This window comes from Tamandua tetradactyla, chromosome 24 (assembly GCF_023851605.1).
Source record: "Tamandua tetradactyla isolate mTamTet1 chromosome 24, mTamTet1.pri, whole genome shotgun sequence".
Lineage (NCBI taxonomy): Eukaryota > Metazoa > Chordata > Mammalia > Pilosa > Myrmecophagidae > Tamandua > Tamandua tetradactyla.
Window position 1 is genome coordinate 49,236,350 of NC_135350.1, and position 18,092 is coordinate 49,254,441.

General features: G+C 36.7%; 1 long non-coding RNA gene and 1 pseudogene across 6 annotated transcripts in view; one reads left to right on the forward strand and one right to left on the reverse strand.

Moving 5' to 3' along the window:
- The window catches only part of LOC143668331 (uncharacterized), a 186,463-nt gene that overhangs the window by 9,141 nt on the left and 159,230 nt on the right, over window positions 1-18,092 (reverse strand). Inside the window, exons 1-2 of one of the 6 annotated variants that reach the window (XR_013168392.1) lie at window positions 14,046-14,178; window positions 11,310-11,843 (exon numbers count right to left, since the gene is read on the reverse strand). The exons of 4 other annotated variants lie outside the window; for them this stretch is intronic. This is a non-coding gene — a long non-coding RNA (uncharacterized LOC143668331). Of the gene's footprint in view, window positions 1-11,125; window positions 11,844-14,045; window positions 14,179-18,092 lie in introns of those variants that run through there. One more of the 6 variants, XR_013168391.1, reaches the window with a different exon arrangement.
- LOC143668330 (AP-3 complex subunit sigma-2 pseudogene) lies at window positions 9,612-10,174 on the forward strand (annotated as a pseudogene).

Consider the following 18,092-nt stretch of genomic DNA (forward strand, 5'->3'; position numbering starts at 1 on the left):
TGCCTCAAATAATTTTGTCAAAAATGTAAAGAGGTAGCCATTCAATGGGAAAAAAAAATTTGGAAACCATATATCAGATAAAGATTAAATGTCCCATGTACATAAAGCTATCATACAATTCAACCACAAAAGAATAAATAACCCAATTATAAAATGGGCAAAATATGTGAGTAGATATTTTTCTGAAGAGCAAATACAAAAGGCTATAAAAAAACATGAAAAATTGCTAATTTTCCTCAGCTATAGGATAAATGCAAATTAAAACTACAATGACATATAATCTTACACCTGTAAGAATGGCTGCCATTAAACAAACAGAAAACTACAAATGTTAGAGAGGATGTGAAGAAACTGAACACTTATTCACTGCTGGTAGGACTATATAATGGTACAGCCACTATGGAAGACAGTTTGTTGGTTCCTCAAAAACTAAACACAAAGTTGCCATATGACCCAGCAATACCAGTACTTGGTATATACCCAGAAGAGTTGAAAGCATTGACATGAACAGACATTTAGTACATCGTTATTTATAGTGGCACTATTCATGATTGTTGAAAGATGGAAACTTTCCAAGTGTATATCAACAGACAAGTGGAAAAAGAAAATGTGATATATACATACAATGGATGATTATGCAGCAGTAAGGCAAAATGAGGTCCCGTAGCATATGACAATGTGGATGAACTTTGAGGACATAATACTTAGTGAAAACAGCCAGACACAAAAGAATAGATACTGTACAATCTCGATATTATGACTCTGGTAAAGATGACAATGGTAAGGCTCAGGTGAACTGAATAAGTTGCTCTGAATAATGGGCCAAGAAGTGATAAGGACAGTTAATGCAACTTCCTCTGACATTTTGCTCTAGTATGATCTGGAAGAAGAATCTGGGGTCAGATCAGGAGTGTGCTGCTCTCCTGTCTCCTTCCCCCTTTTTCTCTCCCTCCTTTCTCCCTTCTCCTTTCCTTTCTTTCTCTATTTCTTCCCTCCTTCCTTTCCTAAAAGTAAAAATTAAAAAATTTAAATGGGCTTAAGACTACAAGCCCATGAAGGAAACAGAAAAGAAATTGTCACAAACATTGAAGAGAAACCACAAGAAACTGTTGAAACTTTCATACTCCTAAATACATTCACTAGACCAAGATTACATGATATATTCATTATTTTAAAAGTAAATACTGTGAAAAATAAATAAATAAATAATAAAATAAAATAAAAGTAAATACTGTGAATGGGTAAAAAAAAAAAAGCAATACCCAACTATATGCTTTCTATAAGGTACTCACTGTAAATCTGAAGACATAAGTAGGTTGGAAGTGAAAGGATGGAAAAAAATATGCCATGCAAGTAGGAACCAGAAGAGAACTAGGGTAGATATATCAATATCATATAAAATAGACTTTAAGTAAAAAACTGCTGTGAGAGACAACAATGGTCATTATATATTGACAAAGAGGCCAATTCAGCAAGAAGATTTAGCAATTATAAATATAAATGCACCTACAGCAGAGACCAAAAATATCTTAAGCAAATCCATAAGATCTGAAGGGAGAAATTGATGGTTCTACATTCGTAGAAGATTTCAATATCCCATTTTCAATAGTGGATAGAAAGTAGACAGAAGATCAATAAGGAAAAACAAGTCTTAAATGATACTCTAAACCAAATAGACCTAACAGACAAATACAGAACACTTCACCCAACAACATAATACACACGTGAACATGGATCATTCTCCAGGATAGAACACATCTTAGATTGCAAAACAAGTTACCCCTAATTAAAGAATATTGAAATCATACAATATAACTTTTCTGACCACAATGGAAGAAAGATAGGTATCAATAACAGAGAGAGAAATGAAATATTCACAAATATGTCGAAATAAGACAACATACTCTTAAATGACCAATGGTTAAAGAGGAAATCACAAGGGAAATTAGGAAAAATCTTGAGGCAATGCAAATGACAATACAACACACCAGAAAAGAAATTGTCACAAACATCAACACAAGAAACTGTTGATACTTTCAGTTACAGCAAAGGCAGCACTGAGAGTGAAATTTACAGCTCTAAATATTTACATTTTACAAAGAGAAAAGATTTTAAATGAAATAGATCCAAACTCAAAACTGGAAGAACTAGAAAAAGAAGATCAAACTAAACCCAATGCAGGTAGAAGGAGTAAAATAAAAATAGAGTAGAGATAAATAGAGAAAAAAACAATAAAGAGAATCAAAAAATACAGAAGTTATTTCTTTAAAAATATCAATAAAATTGACAAACTCTTAGCTAAACTAACAAAGAAAAAGAAAGAGTACACAAATAATGAAAATAAGAAATGAAAAGGGGACATTACTAATAATCACACTGAAATATAAAGGACTATAACAGTATCCCGTATACCAAGAAATTAGAAAACCCATATGAAATGGACAAATTCCTAGAAATATATAAACTATCTTCACTGACTCAAGAAGATATAAAAGATCTCAACAAACTAATAACTAGTAAACAGATTGACTCAATAATCAAAAACTTCCCAAAAAGAAAAGCCCAGGACCAGATGTCATCACAGGTGAATTTCAGTAAAATATTCCAAGAAGAATTAGCACCGATCCTACTCAAACTCTTCCAAAAAATTGAAGAGGAGGGAACACTCCCTAATTCATTCAATGAGGCCAACATAACCCTCATACACAGCCAGATAATGATACCACCAGAAAAGAAATTTACAGACTAATATCTCTTATGAGTATAAATTTAAAAATCCTTTAAAAATACTAGCAAACTGAATCGAACAGCACATTAAAAGAATTATACACCATAATCAAGAGGTATTTATCCCAGGTTAGCAAGGTTGGTTTAACATGAGAAAATCAATTAAAGTAACATAGCACAGTAACAGAACAAAGGATTAAAGAAAAAGCAACTGATCATGTCAACCGATGCAAAAAAAGCATTTGACAAAATCCAGCACCACAGCTTGATAAAAAAATCTTAGAGAACTAGGGATGGAAGTAAACTTTCTCAACATGATAAAGGGCCTATGTGGAAAACCTACAGCTAAAATCCTACTCAATTGTGAAAACTGAAAGCTTTCCCGCTAAGATCAGGAATAAGACAAGGATGCCCACTGTCACCACTGTTATTCAACATTGTAGTGGAACTTTTAGCCAGAGCAATTAGGCAAGTAAAAGAAATAAAAACTGTATTCAACGTGGAAAAGAAGAAGTAAAATTTTCCTTATTTGCAGAGAACATGGTCCTATATTTAGAAAAGTCCTGAAAAATCTACAACAAAGCCACTAGAGCTAACAAATGAGTTCAGCAAAGTGGTAGGATATAAGATCAACACCCCAAAATCAGTAGTGTTCCTATACACTAATAGGGAGTAATGTGAGGAGAAAATCCAGAAAAAAATTCCACTTACAATAGCAATTAAAATAATCAAATATGTAGGAATAAATTTAATCAAGGATGTAAAGGACTTGTACTCAGAAAACTAGAAAACATTGCTAAAAGAAGTCAAAGAAGACCTAAATAAATGGAAACACATTCCATGTTCATGGATTGGAAGAACAAATAATGTTAAGATGTCAGTTCTACCCAAAGCAATTTACAGATTCAGTACAATCCTAATAAAAATTCCAACAACCTTCTTTGTAGAAATTGAAAAGCTACTCGTCATATTTCTATGGAAGGGTAAGGGACACCAAATAGACAAAGCCATCTTGAAAAGGAAAAATGAAGTGGGGGATCTCTCACTTCCAAATCTTAAAACTTATTGCAAAGACACAGCAATAAAAACACCATAGTATATTATACACTCAATGGCTCACAATATCATTACATAATTGTGTCTTCTTTACCATGATCATTTTTAGAACATTTGAATTACCCAAGAAAAAGAAATAAGAAAGAAAATAAAACTCATATATTCCATACCCCTTAGCCTCCCTCTCATTGACCCACAGTATTTCAATCTACCCAATTTTTATCCATTATCTCTCCCTATTATTTATTTATTTTTGTTATTATTTTCCTTATTCATCTGTCCATTCCCTGGAGCATCATATACAAGGTTTTCACAATCACATTTTACAGTCATAATTTAAAAGCTATATAGTTATAAAGTCATCATCAAGAATCAAGGCCACTGGAACACAATTCAACAGTTTCAGGTACTTCCCTTTAGCCACTCCAACACACCATTAAAAAAAAAGGGATATCTATATAATGTGTAAGAAAAGCCTCCAGGATAACTTCCCAATTCTATTAGAAATTTCTTAGCCACTGAAATTTTATTTTGTCTCATTTCTCTCTTCTCCCTTTTGGTCAAGGAAGCTTTCTCATTCCCATGATGCCAGGTCCCAGCTCATCCCTGGTAGTCTGGTCCCAGTTGCCAGGGAGATCTACACGCCTGGGAGTATGTGTCCCATGTAGTGGGGAGGGCAGCGAGTTCACCTGCCAAATGGGAAAGAATACTCTCTTCAACCAATGATGCTGGGGAAAAAATGGACTTCCATTTTCAAAATAATGAAGACAGACACGTACTTCACAGCATATACAAAAGTTAACTCAAATAGATCAAAAAACTAAATAAAAGAACAAGAACTATAAAACCCCTAGATGAAAATGTAAGCAAGCATCTTCAGGACCTTTTGTTAGATAATGGTTTTTAGATATTACACCCAAAGTACAAGCAACAAAAGAAAAAATAGATAAATGGGACCTCATTAAAAGGTTGAGAGGATGCAAAGAAATAGGATCATTTATTTGTTGCTGGTAGCAATGTAAAATGGTGCAGCTATGATGGAAGACAATTTAGCAGCTCCTCCAAAAGCAAAGCATAGAATTACCATATGACCTGGCAATCCCACTACTAGAAATATACCCCAAAGAAATGAAAGCAGGGACTTAAACAAATTTGCACACTGATGGTCATAGCAGCATTATTCACAATTGCCAAAAGATGGAAGCAAACCAAACAACCAAACCAATGAATAGATAAGCCATAGGTGAAACATTCTCTGCAATGAAATATTATTCAGCCATAAAAATGAATGATAAAGGCAACACATAGATGAACCTTGAAGACATAATGTTCAGTGAAATAAGCCAGACACAGAAGGTCAAATATTAAATGATCTCACTGATATGAAATAATTAGAATAAGCAAATTCATAAAGTTAGAATAATTTTATTAATGAATATGTTCAATAGTTCTAAAAAGTCCAAGGGTAAGTTAAAGTCTTTTGTGAAACAATAATCTTATTTTAGAGGATTTATCTGTTTAGTGATTCAATGTTTGCATTTTTTTTCTTAAAGCATTGTTAATTAGGAATGGGATAGAACTTGAATATATTACAGAATAAAGTTAAAAAGTTAATGTGCACATTATGTTTATATTTATATATTCAACACCCAAGGCATAAATGGCATGTTTGCCCCACAAAAATTATGTTCATTTTATTGGTAGAGGCAAGGTAAGTACACTGCTTTCTGGATGCAAATGAAAATGTGAATATGACCCCCAACAATGGTAATTTAAGTATTAATTTCCATCCATCTCAGTGACTGGCAGCATCCATCAATTATAGCATTAGCCGCCTGATGATTGCAGCTGCAAAAAGTAGAATTAGTGTTTAAGCTACTGTCATTCACCTGAAATTTTACAGTTCCAATTAGTGAGCTGGGAAGGCTGTCAACAACTAAATACCGAATGATTGGCCTGCAAAGACAGCACTTCTTAACCCCTTCCCCAGACTCATTCTTCCAGTATTATGTCATTTGTAACCAGTTCAGAATTCAAACTTCCTGAAGTAAAACTCTTTATTTTGGTTCTGGCAACATTCCATACATAACAAGTAAGAAGAACATTGGATGGACAGATTCTCTGAGCCTACCTCATGTGTAAGTAAATTGTTTCTTTCTCCTTCCTTTATTCTCTATGTTCCTTGCTTTACAAATTCTGATGTTGCAGTTAATACGTTACTCCTTTACTATATTAGTTTTGAGAATATGAATGTTATATATGTCAGACTCTTGACTCAGTACTGGAGATAAGCAGATTAATAGTAGAAAGAGACCCCTGCTCTCAGGTTGTGTTACATTCAAGAATGGGTAGACAAATAGATAGAGAGACAATAAATAAAAGAAAGAAAAATATGATAGTGACAGATTCTATAAAAAGAGTTAGCATACAGTCATGTGATAGAGAATGAGTAGGAAGCTATTTTGTAATGAATATATAGTATGTGTCAGACATTATGCCAAATTCTAGGAACCCCACAGTGAATAGGGCACAGTCCTTACCCTCAATACTTCACAATATAGTCAATCTAATGGGAGACATAGAAAAAATCTTATGAGTATCTCCAAGCCTTGACAACTCTTAAGATACAAACAAACCTGCATTAACCTTAATGCCTCATTTTGGCAAGAGGCTTGATGCCTTAAACCTACTAACTTGTAGGTCCTTGGTTCACCTTCCCAGTCTCTCTGAAGTTGACCAAACGAATTGTAGGTGGCATTAGAACTGAAAATTATTTACTCTAGTCTAAGACTCTACTATCACATTAAATTGACTCCTGATTTCCTTTATAAAAGAGTTTTGAGACTGGGTCTTTGACAAGGATAGAATTTGCTCTTCTTAAATAAATGTGTCCTTCCTAACCTCTGGGCTTTCATAAATGGAATTTTAACTGCATATATACTCTTTTCTACCCTCTCAGTCTAGTTAATTCCTGCTTATTCTGGAGTTTTGCAGCTATCTATTTGCATAAATTATTTTTATAGAGGAAAATGGACCTATTTCATATGGGCAACTGATTCATGTGGGTGAATTAAAGCAAATTATGAGCAGATAAAAGATAGTAAGTGAAATTTTCAAACAGCTTTTTTTCAGTCTCTGTTTCAAGCCATTATCCATTAAAATACGGTGTGTTATCTGGTGATAACAGATGGGTTTTCAAACAAATATAATTAATCTTGAGTATAATTTGGTTAATGCTGTATGATAAAGTTTTAAAATTGTATGCAAAGGTTTTCCTCTGTGATTTCCCCAAAACGGTACTATTCCTGGATCCATCCCTGCTCAATGAATTACCTCCTTACATTTAGTTTATAGCATATCTGAATATTTCCACACATCCCATATTCCACATTAGATATTTTATATATAAAAACAAGAAACATTAACAGTATATTGTCTTAAGTATCATTTTCATTCAGAATCTGTGTGTTCTTCACTCTACTGGTCAAGAAGTCAAAACATCCCTGTAAGAGGACATTTCATAGCAATGAGAGAATACACAGAAACCAAACTGATTTTTAAAATTAATTTACTTGGCCCATATTTCATTAAATAGTATTTAAGCAGTAAATAGAATTGCACAGCCTTTCCCAAGCATGTATGCCCCTGCTGAAGTGGCCTATGGGATGTTAGGCTCCTGGATGGCTGAGCCATATGCTTTGCAAGGAGCATATTTAAAGATTTATGCAAAAAGTTATATGGCACCAATAACCAGCTAAAATTTTGCAGTTCCTATGTCAATAAAAGAAAGAAACTGTTAATTTAATAATGGATAGTTGGTCCCTAAGAGGGCAGTGGGGAACAAATGCCTCAAAATAAAAAATAAAGTATCTATGACTAAAATGAAATAGAAGTTCTCCCACTAAAAAAAGATATGCACAATAGAACTAAAACTAGATTTGGGGAATACTGGAATTCCTGACACTTTCACTAGAGTTGATTGTCTGATTAATTTATAGTAATAGCCCTTCCATCCCCTAACAATCTTAGAGACACCCCTTGTTTGGCAGACTCCCAACCAAAAAGTCAAAATATTAAGAAACCATTTATAAAGGGAAGTGACTCATCTGAAAATATTTGCATTACACTTCCCACTGAGCAAGAAGCTTAAGGAAGGATTCCAATAACTAAGAAATAACAATACTTTGGAGAAAGCTAAAAGGCAGTTCAAACAGAACTCAACTTGTCTGTGCAGACAATTGCTGTCCAATTTGAGACTTATAATCTGCTTAAATATGTATGCCCATATTTTACTTACAGCAAAATGTATGGGCACAAATTCCTCCAGAATGCTTAAGTGAAAGAAACTCCCATTTCTTTGACTTACAAAATATAAACCTTCATCCTCTAAAGTCATTCTTTGAGGGTGCCGTTTGACTTTCATGGAAGATACGCGAGTCTCACAAACATAGGTTTATTCTAAGAGAAGTCTCTCAGTCTATAATCTTCTCTTCATATGATGATTCAATGCTTTGTTCAGACACTGCTTGTTCACTGTCTGTCTCCTTTGTGGTTCTGTTTGCAATGTTTCTCACTTTCTTAGCTTTGTGACTAGGACAACATGGTCCTTATTCTGATTGATAACTTTTACTGGTGGCATCATTCCATCCCAAAACCCAATGCTTGGTAATTCATTTTTTCCTATTATCCTACAAACATTCACATGGGATGGATGTCGTTGTACGTCTGAGATGCTGTGCTCCAATTAGCTCAGCCCACATGCCTTCCTTCCAGAGAACCACCAGTCTTCTCTCCAGTTCCTCATGTAGAATAATGATGTATACTTGCGTGGTTTGTTCAGTGCACAATAGAACCTGACCCAAGGGGTGAATTTGGAGCCAAAATCCCGCCCTGCTCCATGGCCAAGTGGTTGTACCTTGAACCTAGGCTGAATGTGCCAAGGAAATGAACCTTTCATTAATTTTCACAGAAACATTGTGGTGGGCCTACTTAGGGTCTAACACCCTACTGGATTTAAGCTATTCTCGCCTCATTTTCCTCTTGAGGAGATTCCTCTCTGGGACAGTCCACTTTAATTCTCTTAATTGCCCTGAAACATAAATAAAACTATTAAGCCTTTCCTACTACACCCTTTCCTCTTTACCAAAAGGAGGAGCTAGACTTAGGAATAGGGACCTGATTGCCCCGCTAGGTGGTTGGGGAAAGAGGGAAGTGAGGGAGAGCAGAGAATTTCTTTCAAATAAATCTAGATTTTTAAGAGTAAAAAGACAACAATTATGTTCCTACTACATGCCAAAACACCTAATTTAATCTTCATAATATACTTCCAGCTTACAGAGGAGAAATTGAGGTACAGAAAGATCATCCAACATTCTTAAAATTGCACACTAAGTAAGTGGTAGATTTTAGACTTGAACACAGGTACCAGAGACTGTGCAATTAACAACAACCATAATGACACTTGAGTTATCCTGTCACAAAGGTAATTTGGGGAAATTGTAGAGAGGGTTTGCCCTTTAAAAAACATGAAGTAGCTACAACATTTTGGATGACAATTTGGCAGTTTTTTAAAAAGCTAAACATAGGCCTATCATATGATCCAGCAATTACACTCCTAGATATTTGCCCAACTGATTAAAAAGCTTACATTATCATGAAAGCCTGCATGTGAATGTTCATAGCAGCTTTATGTATAATCACCAAAAACTGGAAGCATCCACAAGGGCATTCAATAGGTGAATGGATGAACAACTGGTGCAGTCATATAATGGAATATTATTTAGCAATGAAAACAAATGAGGATGCTGAGAAAAGCATGGCCAGGAAAGATGATTCAGGCAATTTTTGTTTTCAACAATCTCAAGAATTCATGGTCCTACCAGCATTTCCTAGAAGAAATTCAATAGCAGACTGTTCAAGAGACATTCCATGTAGTCCTAAAGTGGGGTGGCAATGTCTACACGTTCTTGGAGGGTGATTGGTGGCTTTGACTACACACTAACTTACTAACATTATGCTGCCCTCTACTTTGTATTTTGTGTGGATTTCTCAGAAAGTGAACTTGAGATCTCAGACCTTATCTAGATCTCTGGATAAGATTTAACTTTGGATAAATGTTTCAAAAATGTTTGTGTATTGGATTTGATCTTCCATATGGCTAAATACACCCTTCAGGAGATGGTAATGGAAGGGATGGTATTGGAAAGAAACATGAATGAAATCTTTGCTCAGATTTAAACTCAAAACTTGCTGAAGAAATACAAAGGTGACTCTCAGCAGCTCCTACCCAGGTTGTGTCTGCTGTGAAAACATCACGCTGCCTGAGACTCTTCAGAACATCACCATCAGCAATCTCCACATCAAAGTCTTCAACCTGTCCCAGTTTGTCTGAGGGTTGAGGCTGGGGCTGAACTGGAATCCTTAAAACAAGCAAAGCCAAGGAAGTCCTGAAACAGAATCCATTTTGAACATTAGAAGAGTCAAGTTTCAGGACCCTGAATTTTTGTCTGGGGGACACTGTTTGTCATAGAGTAAGGAAGAAATTATTCATTGACGGTGCTAGGATGTGCTCAGTTCTCACATGGGCAGCCATGCCATTCTCAGATACATATGTCCACTGCAGATATGAGAGTCTGACTTCCTCATGGGGAAGTTAGAGTGCTCAAGACACTTGCACCCTTTCCCTCTTGTGTGCAGTTGTTCCCAGGAATTGGTGACTATTTTGAGTGCCTCCCTATTCCCAAGGACCAACCATTAGGAATGAGCACATTCTCTGACTACAGTATTCATCCTTAGCACTACATGCTTCTGAGGTGCATTTACTTTTGAAGACTAGGTGCCATAAGTAGAAAAGGGATGGTCTTTCAGATTTCAGGAAGTGGTGAGTGTCAAGCAAGGGCTAGATTTTATGAGAATCAGTCACCTTAGCTTTATTACATTTGTTATACCCTAGTTTTCTGATTACCACCTTCTGCAAAATATGCTTCCCCTACTGGCATAAAGCCAGTTCTGTGTTTAGTGCAGGACATAACCCAACTCATAAACATGGGTGCATGCCCACCCCATTTCTAGTAGGGAAGAACATATGCATGTGTATGCTCACACACACACACACACACACACACACACACACACACACACACGCCACAACCATCTCTCTAGCATAGCCAGAAAGCTTCTTCCCTCATATCTATGGAAGTAGGTTGACAACATATCTCAGAATAATGACTCCCTCCAGTTTGAAACACATTCACCTCATGGAAAATATGAGATTTTCTTGTGTTATGAATGATGAGTATTTTCCATACAAGAAATTCACTGCTGTCTGTACTCCTGTACTCACTTCTGTAGTATGACAGCCTGAGCTGGAGTAAGTTGTTTTGGGACTGGCATGGGAAAAGTTGGGGATATGGGAGGCTTGCTGGTTGAGACTTTAGCTGTACTGCATCTTGAGCTCTGCACGTGGGCATACCCTGTTCCCCTCAAGTGGCATTCTCCCAGAGCTCTGGAAGCCTGCACATGCTTACATGTGATGCAGTCTTTCTTCCTGAGGTTACTTTAGAGCTACTTCTCAGGGTAGGGCTTCTTGCTCCCAGACTGCCTGTTAAGCCAGGTCTCATGTTCAGCGTTGAGTGGCCTGGAGATTAGGGAACTGACTGCACCTTCACAGTAAATTTTCTCAGTCCAGGGAAGCGTTCTCATGCCTGCTGGCCAGGGACCCAGACTGCTCCCTCAGGCCTCTGGATGCTGTGCAGTGAGGGTCTGAGAAAGCGCCCCACAGAACCATGTATTAGGGCCACATCTTTTCCCATTTTTGAATCATTCTTCTGTGGTTTTGCTTGTTTATCCCTGCAGCCTCTTGTCTTCAAACTTCCAGTACCTTTCTGACAACTTTAAAGATGGGGCAGTGTCGATCAGAAGGTCAACCTTGTATTTGGAAGAGGAACTGTAGGTGGATCTATCTGATGTCAAAACTCCTATCTCATTCTTTTAAGGGTTTAACTTTCTCCAGACATTTCAGCACAGTCCCGAAAGTTTCGCTTCCATTTTATGCTCATTCGCTGAGTATGAAATAGGAACAAAGGAAGGAAACCAATGTTTATTTTGCACTTACTGTAAGGAGGTATGAGCAAGATCCTTCCATATATTATCTCATTTAATCCATACAAATAACATTATTATCCCTATTTTGCAGATGAAATCAGAGATCAACTAGCCTGCCTTAGGCCACACAGGACTAAGATTTGAGATATTGCCTGCCTGATTCTAAAGTCCATTTGTTTAACTGCTCAAGACTGTGTAAGCTCCATTAGAACTTACCTGTTTTGTTTCCTCCATTTTATCATCTCCTTTTTTTAAAGGTAAGGAAACTGAGTCTCAAAGAGGTGAAGTAACTTCTCACAAACTGTGACAGTAATAAGCTTGGCATTGGAAGGCAGCCAGTGTCTAGTGACAGTGAGCAGTGTAAGAGTTGGAGAGAAATGAGTAACCAAAGCTCAGGATGTTAAGTGCTGTGTCCAGAATCACAAAGCTGGAACTAATCATTTTTCTTGAGTTTGTTTTGAGGCTTAATGCATTACTGCAGGGCTGCCAAGTGTCCTGGATTTCCTGGGATACTCTTGATTTCAATTCAGTTTGAATTGAATCATAAGTGTTCAATCCATAACACATGGAACCTTGAATAGGGCATGAGATTTTGTAGGTTTGTGTGTGATGACCCGATAAATCCCAAAGTGATTTGAATGGTGAATAAAAAAGTATTTGTGAAGTCCCCTTGGGAGAATGGTGAGAAAAGGGGAAAATTCAACTTCCCCATTTGTAGAATGCCTGATATTCTCGCAAGCAGTTAGGACAACCAAATCAATAGGCTGAGTCCTCAATCTTGGTGTTTGTTTCTATGAAACTTATCCCCACAAAGGATAGGCTAAGCCTACTTAAAATCAGGCTAGGAATTACCCCCAGAGAACCTCTTTTGCTGTTCAGAACCTGTTTTGTTTTCTCAGCCAACATGACAAGCAAACTCACTACCCTCCCCCTCTCTAAGTGAGACATGCCTCCCATGGGTGTAAACCTTCCTGCAAACATGGGACAGAAATTCTAGAATGAGCTGGGACTCAGCATCAAGGGATTGAGAAAACCTTCTTGACCAAAAGGGGGAAGAGTGAAATGAGACAAAATAAAGGGTCAGTGACTGAGAGATTCCAAACAGAGTTGAGAGGTTATTCTGAATGTTATTCTTACACTTTATATAGATATCCCCTTTTTTAGTTTAAGGTGTATTAGAGAGGCTAGAGACAAATGCCTGAAATTGTAGAGCTGTGTTCCAGTAGCTATGTTTCTTTAAGATGATTGTATAATAATGTAGCTTTCACAGTGTGCCTGTGTGATTGTGAAAACCTTGTGTCTGATGCTCCTTTTTTCTACAGTATGGACAGATGAGTAAAAACTATGGATTAAAAATAAGTAAATAATAGGGGAAACAAATGTTAAAGTAAATTGGGTAGAGGGAAATACTAATGGTCAGTGAGAGGGAGGGGTAAGGGGTATGGTATGTATGAGTTTCTTCTTTTTTCTTTTTCTTTCTTTTTCTGGAGTGATGTAAATGTTCTAAGAAATGATCATGATGATGAATATACAACTATGCGATGATATTGTGAGCCATTGATTGCACACCCAGTATGGAATGTTCATATGTTAGGAATGTTCATGTTAGTATGTTGCTTTGTTTTAGCAATAAAAATTAAACAAAAAAACTAGTATTTTCTACTACCTTAGAAAATCCTTAGTGTTAAGCATCCAGGACCCAGGACATCCAAAGTAAATTCAAGCCCAGTCCCTATTTTCATAACTTATATCTCTCAGCACCAAAATCTGTACCCTTCTCTCCAAAAAGCCAACAAGGTTTTCTTCTTAGCTCATTAAATGAGAGAAGTTAAAGTGCAAAGTGGTTAATGAACAACTGCTGTGGTCTGTCTAAAAGGATATGGTTGTTCAAATAAAAAAACAGGCTAAAGTTTTATACCATTTTAAGAGGCATGTGAGGGGTGTTGTCTGGATGCCCATTGTTGAAATCTATAGAATCAGCCAGTATCCCAGGCTGATTTCAATTCAGTTCATTCAGTTTAATGTTCAATTAAACTGTCCATATAAGTTATATTAGGAAATGCACTAGTCAAAATATCAACTTTGAGATAGTACTACTTTTGATCCTCATTGCCACTGGTTAAATTCTAAAATTCATCCATTATGCAATTTCTAAGTACCTGTTGAGGGGAAGCTCAGTTCTAGACCCTGGGAGATTGAGAGCGGGAAATGAAGCTGCCTGCATCTGCTGAGGCTCTCTAACAGAGTTCTCAGGTTGCTGGGATATAGAGGAGTCTGACTGGAAGAATGAGTTTGTGGAGACTGGGGTCAGTGACCTCATAATACATGGACTATTTAAAGGACAACAGCTATTCATTTCCCAACCCTACCTGACCCCATCTCTGAACAGCCCCCCTCCTCTCTAGGCCTGGCTGTGGCCCCATGCTTGTCACATTGAGTGTTAGTTCATGATACCCTGGCTTCCAAAGTTCTCTTAAGTACCTATTTATTCAGACTTCTGCCACACAGTGAACCTGCTCTCCCTCTCCACCTCTTCTACCACCAGGAGCCAGCCAGTGGGGTCCTCTGGCCTCAGTTTCACCGAGAAAGAAAAACCAGGGGAGCACAGCTCAAACTAGGCTGCCAGCTAAACTCAACTTGTAGACCAGTCTTTAGCTGTAGGTTTCCTTAGTGTGGCCATCTGTCCATGGCTTTCCAAATAGGATGCAGCATGGAGATAAAGATCAGGAATAGGGTCCAAGTCCAAATAGCTGGAACCAAGGAGGAGATCTACTTAAGGATGAGATGGACCCAGAGGGGTGTGTCAATTCCCAGCAAAAATGCTGATTTTCAAATCTCAAGTCCTCTACCCTGCCATAGACATAGCACCCAGATCCCTGTGTGCTGGTAGCCTGGTCTCCATGCACACTCTTTCACCAGCACATGGCAGATGTTCAGGGAAAGTTGTCGAATGGTTGACCTCAAGGTTAAGACCTCGTCCTCTTCAGAACACTGAAAAGTTCTACATCTACAAGTTATGAGCAGAACCTGGTGGGATATGAAAACAGACCTCTTTGAGGGAAATAGTTGCATGAAAATGATTAATCCTTTACCAAAGACTATTTAAATTCTTCTCTATTTCAATGAATTAAATAAAAGTTTTAAATAGGAAATTTAGTCACATAGTGCAGACTTCAAGATGACAAAAGACTTTTCAGCATAACCCTCCCAGCCACTCAGATCTCATTCCTCATAGCAACCAGTGTTTCTAATTTAAAGGATTAAGAAACAAATTCCTTGTTTTTTTTTTTTTTACCAAAACTGAAGACATATCTTCCAGAAAGTGTTAGTTGTGTCCTATTTGACCTTGGTGCCTGGCTTCACAGCCCACTGCACTCATGCGATCTTCAGAAAGGAGGGCCCTTATTGTCACTAGACCATCCCATGTAAAATAGCAGCCCCCACCTGTCCATTTGACACTGCCTTGCTTTTTTCCTTGGTTCTCTGACATACTGTTTGTTTATTTTGTTTCTATTTTTATTTTTTTTGCATCTATATTTTAAAGGATTACTTCTCCCTATTAGGATGTAGAATCCTTGAGGTCAGGGAATTTTATTTGTTTGGTGCTATATGCCAGGTTCCCTGAACAGTGTCTGGTACATATCAATAAATAACTGTTGAATGAATGAATGGTAAAATATGAAATATAAAAAAAGAAATATCAAGTCACAAAAACATGTGGATAAATTTTAAATGCATAATAGAAACTACATCTCAGCAATAAGTAAACCTAGTGCCCAGATCCTGGTTTTAAATACCATTCATCAGTAAGAAGAATCAGGACTGTTCTGATTCTAGGAATGGGGCAGGGAAGATGCAAGATGAATCTGGAGGACTTGTAGCACCAGAAAAATAAGTGCTAAAAAATAAAAACAGAAAAACCACATTAGTTGGGTATTTCAAAAGGAAGGCAGGAGCCAACAGAAGGAGCTCCCACTGACCAAGGCTACAACAATTTGAGCAACAAAATAAAGTAGTTTTGGATTATAGCCAAAAATTTTAAATAAATGTCCAGAGTCCTTAACAATATAAAATAAATGATGGATTAAATTAATTTGATTAATTAAATTAAATTAATATATGGGAGAGAAGAGAAAAATCTTCCATGTGGAATTATTCCAAATAATTTATGTCAATATTCTGTGCCCAAAGAAGGTTGCAGAACCCTCCACTCATTAAGCGTAGATTTTGCATAGCAACTTCCTTCTAAAGACTACAGTATGAAAAGGGGAAACAAAGAATTACTTTACAGTGAAGAAACCTGACAGACACTACAATACTTCAGCCTGGTGACCAAGGTCAACATCAACAGTGATAAATCATATTGATAATTTAAACCCTTGCTATTTATGAAGAAAATGGTGCTTTTTACCTCTGTCATTTTCCTTCCCCAAACCCATAATCCCAGTTTAATCATGAAAAACACATCAGATAAATCCCAACAGAGGAACATTCTAGAAAATGCATGACCAGTACTCTTAAAACTGTCAAGGTCATCAAAAACAAGGAAAGTCTGAGAAATTGTTATAACCAACAGGGGCCTAAGGAGACATGACAAATAAATGTGATATCTTGGTTGGGATCCTGGAACAGGAAAAGGACAACAGGTAAAATGGGAAATCTGAATAAACAATGGACCTTGATTAATAATATATCAATATTGCTTTGTAAATTGCAACAAGTGTACCATATTGGTGTAATATGTTAATTACAGAGTAAATGGAGAGTGGGATATATGGGAACTCTGAACTATCTTCTCAATTTTTCTATAACTCTAAAACTGTTCAAAAAAATAAGATCTTAAAACAAATTAGTGACAGTATCAAATGCTGGTATGGATATGGAGATGCTTAATCACTCACGCATTCTGATGGGAATAGAAAATGATACAGTCACTCTGAAAAACAGTTTGAAGTATCAGCAATGCACTCACACGCATTTATCTCAGAGAAATGTATATTTGTGTCCATATAAATAATCTCTATGTATGTCCATAGCAGCTTTATTTGTAATAACCCAGAACTCAAATCAACCCATATGTCCTTCAAGAGATGAATGGATAAACAAACTCAGGTGCATCCATATAATGGAATACTACTGAGCAATAGAAAGGAATGAGTTACTAATGTATACAACAGCTTGGTTGACTCTCTAGATAATTACCCTCAGTGAAAAAATCCAAAAAGGTTACATGCTCTATAATTCTATGTGTAGAATGGCAACATTACAGACAAGGAGAGCAGATTAGTATTTCTTAAAGGTTAAGGATGAAGGTGGGGGAGGAAAGCACAATAGATACAGGTATAAAATGGCAACTGGAGGATCTTTATGTTGATAAAGCATTTCTGTATTTGAATGTAGCAATGCCAATATTCTGCTTGTGATATTATACTATAGTCTTGCAAAATATTGCCATTGAGGAAACTGGTTAAAAGGTACAACAGACATCTATGTATTACTTCTTACAACTGTGTGTGAATCTACAAGTACCTCAAAATAAGTTTAATTACAAACACGAAGTAGGTAATCTGTGCAAAATTTCATTCATTCACACACATATCAATTCCATGAATATTTATTGAGTAGCAGTACTCGGTGCTAGGAATAGAGACACCGGTATGTTAGACATGATCTCTGCCTTCCAGAATTTAAAATTTAGTTAAAAAGAGAGGTGGTCAATTGATTTAAAACATGAGGAATATTAACAGAGGCTAAAGGCAGGTATCATGGCACATATAACCTATTATGGGGCTGGGAGGGGAAGGGAGTCAGAATATTTTTTCAACCTTCATATTTGTACACCTGAATCACCCCAGGTGCTCTCCCCCTAGCTGGTTCTGAATACTGGAACACCATCTCCGGACTCTCTGGATGTCTCCCTTTTCTTGAGGTACTGCAGTAATGACTTCAATCTGAATGAAGATTTACAGTGTGCCAGATACTACACTGAATGCCTTACACGACTTACCTCATTTAATTCTCATAACATTTTACAGATGGGAAAAATCATGTGAAGTCATGTGATTTGCCTAAAGTCACCCAAATAATAAAGCCAGGATTAGAACCAGGCAACCTCATGATAGTATTGGCTTTTATTACTGATTTTTACTACTTTTCTGTCACAATTTAGTTGCAAATAATCCATTCTTTCATGATATTAATCTCTG